The 7,996-nt window shown below is 40.1% G+C and overlaps 1 long non-coding RNA gene across 1 annotated transcript; it reads left to right on the top strand.

Moving 5' to 3' along the window:
* LOC107630305 lies at positions 1,500 to 7,696 on the top strand. Its single transcript, XR_001618234.2, has 4 exons — positions 1,500 to 1,619; positions 1,725 to 1,832; positions 2,082 to 2,169; positions 7,361 to 7,696. It is a non-coding gene; the product is annotated as an uncharacterized LOC107630305 (long non-coding RNA).

Below are 7,996 nucleotides of genomic sequence, written 5' to 3'. Positions count from 1 at the left end.
TCCACTCCTACAGATATAAAAGTGTTAAATTTTTTAATAATATTAAAATTTTGTAAAGTTTCTTTTGCAACTAACACAGAAATTTTATCACAAAAAAATTATTTCCTTATACATGTATATAAAAAGTGATATAAAGATTATTTTTACGAAAATATTTTGTCATAATTCATTATCTTTTTCAAACACAAAAAAAACATATATTTTTATGGTTGCATCTAAAATATTTCGGTAAAAATAAAATTTGAATATTGGTCTTTCGGTGAATATTATTTATTGAGATTATTAGATTATGATAAATATAAAAGTTCATATTAAAATGAATGTTATAAAATAAATTTATAAAGATAATATTTTAAAATATAAAGATATAATAAATATCTAAATTAAATATTTATTTATTGTAAAAAAATTGTATATATATTAAAAAAGCTTAAATAATATGTGTGTGTAACATTTTATTAAATAAAAATATTTCATTAAATACTATTTCAATTATATTAAAAATCTAAATAAAATAATAATTATTTTGTAACAAAAATTCTAGTGGAAAAGAGACTCACTCATATTAATTCATCACAACGTTCAGCTCTTTCCAACACAAATTGGTTAAAGCATTAAAGGACAAGACAGTAACTTTATCTCTCATTATGTGGGTGAAGGAAAGTGCAAGTTACTTTTCTACTATGCTCTTCAAACAAACAATTTCACCTATAAAATTCTCCCTTTCATCTCATTATATTTTATATTTTATTACAAATCTTATTGGTTGAAATGATGGAACAACAATGTTCTATTAAAGTACAACGGTATACGTAAACCGTTTATTAATATGAAGGGCCAGCAGACCAGCCCAGGTCCAGAACAGAGATCCATGCCCCCCGAACCGACCCGTTATGCCCCCGACCCGACCCATAGTCCCTTCCTGAATCCCACCCTTGCCGCGAGCTACTTCAAGGTTCCTCCTCTTCAACTAGCCGGCGAGACTCCTGCATGTTGCTGACGCCGTCGGATTGAGGACGACGAGGGTTTTCCATCCAAACCGCCATCGCACCGCCTTGTCTCCACTGCAGCAACCAGGCCTCACCAACAACGCCCCCATTATCCATGTGTGTATCTCCCCCTGCCGCGAGAGTGAGAAGCTGAATGCTGCCCGCGCTGCATCGTGGTTCAGCTTCCTCAGCTAGCCGGCGAACTGATCTGACCGCTGCATGGTTGCTGACACCACCGAAGTGAGGACGCGGAGGATTTTCCAATCAGAGCCACATACGCTCTGCCTTGTCACCGTAGCAGCAACCGGGCCTCATGACAGCGTCCTCCAGCACCTTCCGTCAAGGTCGAATACACTTCTTCCCTTCAGCAATTCAGAGCAGTGAGAGAACCCCACGTCAAATTCCTTTTGGAGCGTCAACCAGGATCTCAGCGTTGCTGCCTTCCCTTGCCCAGAACTTGGATTCCGTGGCCTCCATAGGTTGCCGCCGCAGAATCCGCCGTGGTCCTCCTCTGTCTCACGATCCCGCAGCACCTGCTCCGTAACGGCATCGCCTTGGGTTGCATGTAGATCTTCTGTCTCAGATCGTTGACGATCTGGATAAAACCTGACTTTCCTGTTTCATTAACTGGTTTGAGCATCCCCTATTTGCCTAAACTCAATTTTCCTATTAAACTTTTTTTATTGTTGCTTCACATTTGAAACTCTTTTCTAATGATGCTTTGTATGTCAGCAGGTGGTTTGGTGCTCCAACTCGCTCGTAATGTTTCTGCTTCTGCTGCTTTAGCCACTGCATGGGCTAGACAATTTCCGTTTCTGGGGGTCCAAGTTATTCCCTTTTCAGGTAAACTCTCCATCAAAATTTGAATATCTTAGATTATGGCCAAAGCCTCCCCTAAAACTGTCTTGGATTTAATTGCTTGAACTAGCTTTAAATTATTAGATTCTACTAGAGTTCTGCCTATTTGTAGGTTGTTCACTATGATTAATGCTTGCCTTATCGCCTGAGCTTCTGCCACAGTACTTGATTTGGCTTGAATCTTTCCTGAGAAACCTAATATAATTTTTCCTTTGTAATCTCTGATAACCACAGCTATTGCCCCTGTTCCAGTATCCTTCCTGAAGGCTGCATCAACATTTGCTTTCAACCAGTTTGCAGGGGGAGGTCTCCATTTCACCAGGTTAGTTTTGCTCCTATTTGCTTCTGTTTTATGTGTCCGCTGCTTTTCTGCTAGTTTTCAGTATGTTACCTCTAGTGCTGTTGCCCTGCAAATGATCCATCTAGGATTTACATCCGGTTGTTGAAACAAATTTTTGTTCCTCGTTTTCCATATCTCCCACATGAGAAATCCTAGCTTGCTAATTCTCTTTTCCTGGTCCTCTCCACCTCCTGCTCTCAACTTCTTTATGCGTTCAACTATTCAATTCCCGATTGAGCTAACTATATCAGCTGTTGGAGTACATTGACATTCCGTTCCGATCCATGTCGCCCTAGCCCAATCGCATAATAGTAATGCATGTTCTACTGTCTCTGAACTTTTTAAGCATATTTGGCAAACTGGATCTGGTGCCATCTTCCTTTTATATAAGTTAGAACCTACTGGTAATATATCATGACATGCTCTCCATAAGAACATTTTGATCTTCTGTGGGACTTCCATCCTCCACACCTCCTTCCATATCTCCCTTTTATTTTCACTTGTTGATGGATCTCCATGTTTCATGTTCTGTTCTGCTCTTCTTGCAGCATAATATCTGGTTCTAATTGAGTAATTTCCATCTTCCCTCCATGGCCAATATAGATTGTCCTCTTTGTTCATTACACTAACAGGGGTTCTGAGAATCTCTTTGCAAATTTCTTGGAAAAACTTGCTTTCAATCTTCCTTCTGTTCCGACCTTCCCCATTTACAATGAGATCCTTGACCTTCGAGTCATCCGTGCTATTTGTATTAAGAGGCTTGCTCCTACCTGCAATCCAATTATCTTTCCAGATGCTAACTTTGGATCCATCTCCTATGCTCCACTTTGCGCCTTCCCTTAATAGCTCTTTTCCATGTAAGATGCTTCTCCAGACCCATGATGCGCCCTTTTTACCCGTCGCTGTCCAGAAATTGCCGTCCGGGAAATATATCGATTTCAAGACTTGTACCCAGATTGCATTTGGGTTCTTCAATGCTCTCCATGCTTGTTTTGCAAGATAGGCGGTATTTTGTTTTTCAAGGTCTTTAAACCCCAGTCCCCCATCACTCTTACTTTCAGTAATGCTGTCCCACTTCTTCCAATAGATGCCCCGTTCCTTCTCCGATGCTGCCCACCAGAATTTTGCAACCTTTGCGCAAATTCTCCTGCAAAAACTCTTAGGAAACTTTATGACATTCATAATATATGATGGCATTGCCTGAATTACTAACTTTATTAGTGTTTCTTTGCCTGCTTGGTTCAGCAATCTTTCTTTCCATCCTTCTAGTTTATTCATGATCTTTTCTTCAATCCATGCTAGAGCCTTGTTATGAGATCTTCCCCATATGGCTGGTAACCCCAAGTATTTTCCTGGCGTGTCCCATGTTGCCATTCCTAAAATTTCTTCAATGTCAACTCTTGTTTGTATCGGCACTTGGCTTCCAAAGGAAATGCCTGACTTGTTCATGTTGATCATTTGTCCGGATGCCTCTGTGTATTCGTTTAGCACGGTTATAATCTGAAATATCTCCTCCTCCTTCGCCTTCGCAAATATAATGCAATCGTCTGCGAACAGCAAGTGAGTGAGCGCCGGAGCTGTTGGGGCTATCTTTAGACCTGTTATATTGCCTTTCGCTTTAGCCGCCTCCATTAGAATCGTCAATACCTCAGCTGCTAAAATGAACAAGTATGGGGATAATGGATCCCCTTGTCGAAGATCCCTTTGAGGCTTGATCTTCCTCGAAAGCTCTCCATTGACCTTTACCCTATAACTTGCACTTCTTACACACTTCATTACCAAGTCGACCCACTTTTCGGCGAAGCCGAATTTCATGAGCACCTTTTTCGAGAAAATCCCATTCAAGCCTGTCATATGCCTTGTTCATGTCTAACTTGATTACTATATTTTGTGATCCCTCTATTCCTTTCTTATTTAGACTATGATAAATTTCTTAAACAATTACTACATTATCTTAAATGAGCCTTCCTCCCACAAATGCACTTTGGGTTGGGGACACTATATCCTCGAGGAGCCCTTTTAGCCTCAAAACTATGACCCTGGTTATAATTTTGTAAATGAAGTTACAACAACTAATTGGTCTTAACTGATTAAGTTCTTCCGGATCCTTGACCTTTGGAATTAAAACAACTATGGTTTCGCTAATTTCTTCCGGTAAGAACCCACTCCGAAAGAATTCTCTGACTACTGCACATACCTCCTTCTTGATTATCTCCCAGTATTTTTGATAGAATAGTCCATTCAGGCCATCTGGTCCAGAAGCCTTGAGGCTACCCATGCTAAAAACTGCTTTGCTGATTTCCTCTTCTGTGACCTCTGAGATAAGCTCCCTGTTCATGTCTTCCGTGACTCTCACTGGAATATTGCTTTGGACTGATTCATAATTCCTTTTGTTATTGGAAGTAAAAAGCGCGTCGAATCGTTCCTCTATGTGCTTTATGATATCTTTTCTATCCTCTATCCATGAGCCTGCCTTATTTCTAAGCTTGTCGATTCGGTTCCTTCCCCTTCTTTGAATAGTTGTGGCATGGAAAAATGATGTGTTCTTGTCTCCCCATTTTAGCCACTTCAACCTGGCTCTTTGTCGCCAATATTTTTCTTCCTGTTTCCATAATGCAGCTATATTCTCTTTTATCTGCTGTATTTTCTCCTGCTTCTCTTGTGTTAATTCCGAATCTTGTAGCTTCTTTAATTCCTCCTTCAGCTTGTGTATTTCTTTATCTGCTCGTTTAAGTGTCTTCTTGCTCCACTTTTTAAGCTCCTCTTTACAATTTTCCATTCTTGTTGTTATTCCTTTCCAGACGCATCCTTGGACGTCTTCCTTTTCCCATCCCTTTCTTACTGTGTACTCGCACTCCTTATGATCGGTCCAAAAGGCCTCGAATTTGAAACTCTTCTCTGTCCTTTGAACTTGATTTATATCCAAAACTAATGGGCAATGATCAGAACTAATAGGCGGCAGAGCTTTGAGTGATGCCTACTGATACAAGACTCTCCATTCCCAATTGACTAATGCCCTATCTATCCTTTCCCTGGTGATGAATCCATTCCTCGGATTTTCGAACCATGTGAATCTTCCTCCTTTTATATCTAAGTCCATAAGGTAATTCTTATATACAAACTGCCTAAATTCTCTTACCTGACTTTGTGGCTTTGGATGTAGGCCAATTTTCTCTTCTTGGCTTAAAATGTCATTGAAATTTCCTATGAATAGTTGTGGCTCTCCCCTGTTGTTGTTGTTGGCTGTGATAGCTCTCCATTGCTCTTTTCTTCTTCCAAAATATGGGTTTCCATATATGAAGTTGCACTCCCATATTTTTCCTTTTCTATCATCAATACGGGCTTTTATATGATTTTCACACCAAAAATAAATATCAATATTATATATTTCATTCCACAAAAGGCATAGCCCTCCGGACAGTCCCCGGGGTTCTATGTGAAATACATTTTCAAAATGTAACCTTCTTTTCAACTTCTTAATGGTACTATCTCTAGCTCTAGTCTCCATTAGAAATACTATTGCAGGCTTCAATTGTTTGCACATGCTGTGCAGTTCAGAAACTGTCACGGGAGCCGCCACCCCGCGGCAGTTCCAGCTTATGATGCTCATGGTTGAATTGGGGGCATGTGTAGGCCCACCTCCTCAGCCATTGGGTCTTCCAAGTCGTCTCTGATCTGTGATCCTTCCTCATGAGCTCCTCCTTCTATTAAGCTTCTGCTCCATCTATTTTTTTTTGTTGGCCCTCCACATCTGCATAGCTTCCTCTTCTTCCTTCCAGAGTTTTGCAATCTGCTCCTGTTGGTCCTCTTCCCTTCTTCTTTTAAGCTTTAACTTTTCCTCCATTCTTTGGACAAGTTCTGTTTTGTATTCTCTGGCCACTACTATTACTTTGCTATTTTTCTGCACTGTTTCCTCTTCTTCTTCTGCTAGTTCTACATAATAGAAGCCTCCTTCACTCTCTGTGACTATTTGCTTGTCTCTCTGTTCAGATTCTCTCTCATTTGTTTTATAGTGTCTAATTAATCCATCAATGTCTATGTTATTTCTTTTTTGGACCTCCTCTTCTGCTTCTTTTTCTATGCTTTTCTTCATTTTCTCTTCAGCCATGTTTTTGTTGAACTGCTCCAGTATCTCTCTAATGGTAAGATTCTTTTCTTCTTCAAATGGCCTACTTCTAGTTTGTCTATTTCTATCGGGCCTTTGGTTAATGAAAGCCCATGCCCCTCTTTTTGTATTGTTTATTTTTCTCATACTTGGTCCACCTTCCTCTTCATGCTTCCTAGGAATCTTGCTACTGTCCTCCACATTCTCTTTTGTCTTTTCTTTTTCCTTGGCCTCATTCACGTTTTCCATTGTTACTGACTCACTGGCTTGCTGATTTTGTGGGATGGCTCCTTCTTTCTTCCCTTTTTTGTGATTTGCTGTCCCATCATCATTTAAACTGAAGATATTGTTGTGCTTCTCTCTGTTCATTCCATCATCATCAGCCCCTTCGTATTGATCTTGCACTTCTTGTATTGCCACCTGTCTCTTTCCCATTTGTTCTTATGGATTTGCTGATCTGTCCCAAGATTTGCCAGAGGCACTAGTTTGAGAGCTTTTCACACCCGCTAGATCTGACTTCCCTCTGTCCTTCTGTGCTTGTCTTTTCAGCCACTCCTTCCCTTGCAAGCTTCTTTCACGCGCCTCTCACAGCTCCTCCACCCAATTGTTTTGTTCCTCCTTTCTTCTTCTGATTCCTGACTTTTTTGCCTCATTCTCTATCAATCTCAACCCTGGAGTTGTGAGTTCAGGCCCATATCTAGGGATTTCTGGGTTTACTAATGACCTTACTAGCTCCTCCTCACATGCTCTTTTGTCATGCCCAATTCTACCATACTTATAACAATAATTATATAATTTTTCATATTTCAATTCAGTCCATGAATGGCTTCTATCATTTCTTTTAAACCAAAATCCAGTTTTCAGTGGTGCTTGAACGTTTATCTCCATTTTGACCTTCAGAAAGGATCTAAGCATGTTTCCTTCAACAAAGGGATCTTCAGCACTTATCACTCTCCCTACTATGACTCCTATTTTCTCAGCATTTTTTATGTTAATTTTATCATAAGGTAAACCATGTATTTGAACCCAAATAGGAAGCTGATTGTAGTTTACCTCATCAATTGACAGGTTTGGTCTTCACCATTGCAGACTCAGTATATGCCCTTCTATTTTCTATGGTCCACCTTCATACGCTCTTCTAGTTTCCTCCTGACTTTTGAAGTTCAAGATAAAGGAGTTTGGTCCTGCATTAGTGATCACCAGACCCTGTGAATCTCCCCACATATTGAGGATCATTTTACGCACTGTGACTGTATTTAGCACCTTATCTGTCAACACCCTGCCAACTAGCTTCTGATCTGTATCTCCATGTTGAGCTGGAGAATCTTCTAGGTCTAGAACATCCCCTTCCATGGCTACATTTTCTATCCCTTCCATGACTTGCCTTGTTGAGTTGTGTTCCTTTTTTCCGTCTCTATTAGTTGTTTTGGCACTATCTTCGAACTTGTATTTGAGCTGGACTTGAATAATTATTGTGATTTAAAGACTTTGCTTGTCGAAGCAGTGTAGCTCCACTTCTGGAGAGCGTGAGGCTCCACTCTTGGAGAATTTGTAATATGATATTAGTTATGCATAGAATTGGGGTAGTCAAATTTTGGGTTGGGCATTTTTGTTTTAGATGTGGGCTAAATATGTGTATAGTTGATCCAGACAATTTTGGCACAAGGCCTTTGATTCAGGCATGCAATCTTGGCATAACGCCTT

This window comes from Arachis ipaensis, chromosome B03 (assembly GCF_000816755.2).
Source record: "Arachis ipaensis cultivar K30076 chromosome B03, Araip1.1, whole genome shotgun sequence".
Taxonomy (NCBI): domain Eukaryota; kingdom Viridiplantae; phylum Streptophyta; class Magnoliopsida; order Fabales; family Fabaceae; genus Arachis; species Arachis ipaensis.
Note: the sequence above shows the minus strand (reverse complement) of the source record. Positions and strands in the feature narration are given on the sequence as shown.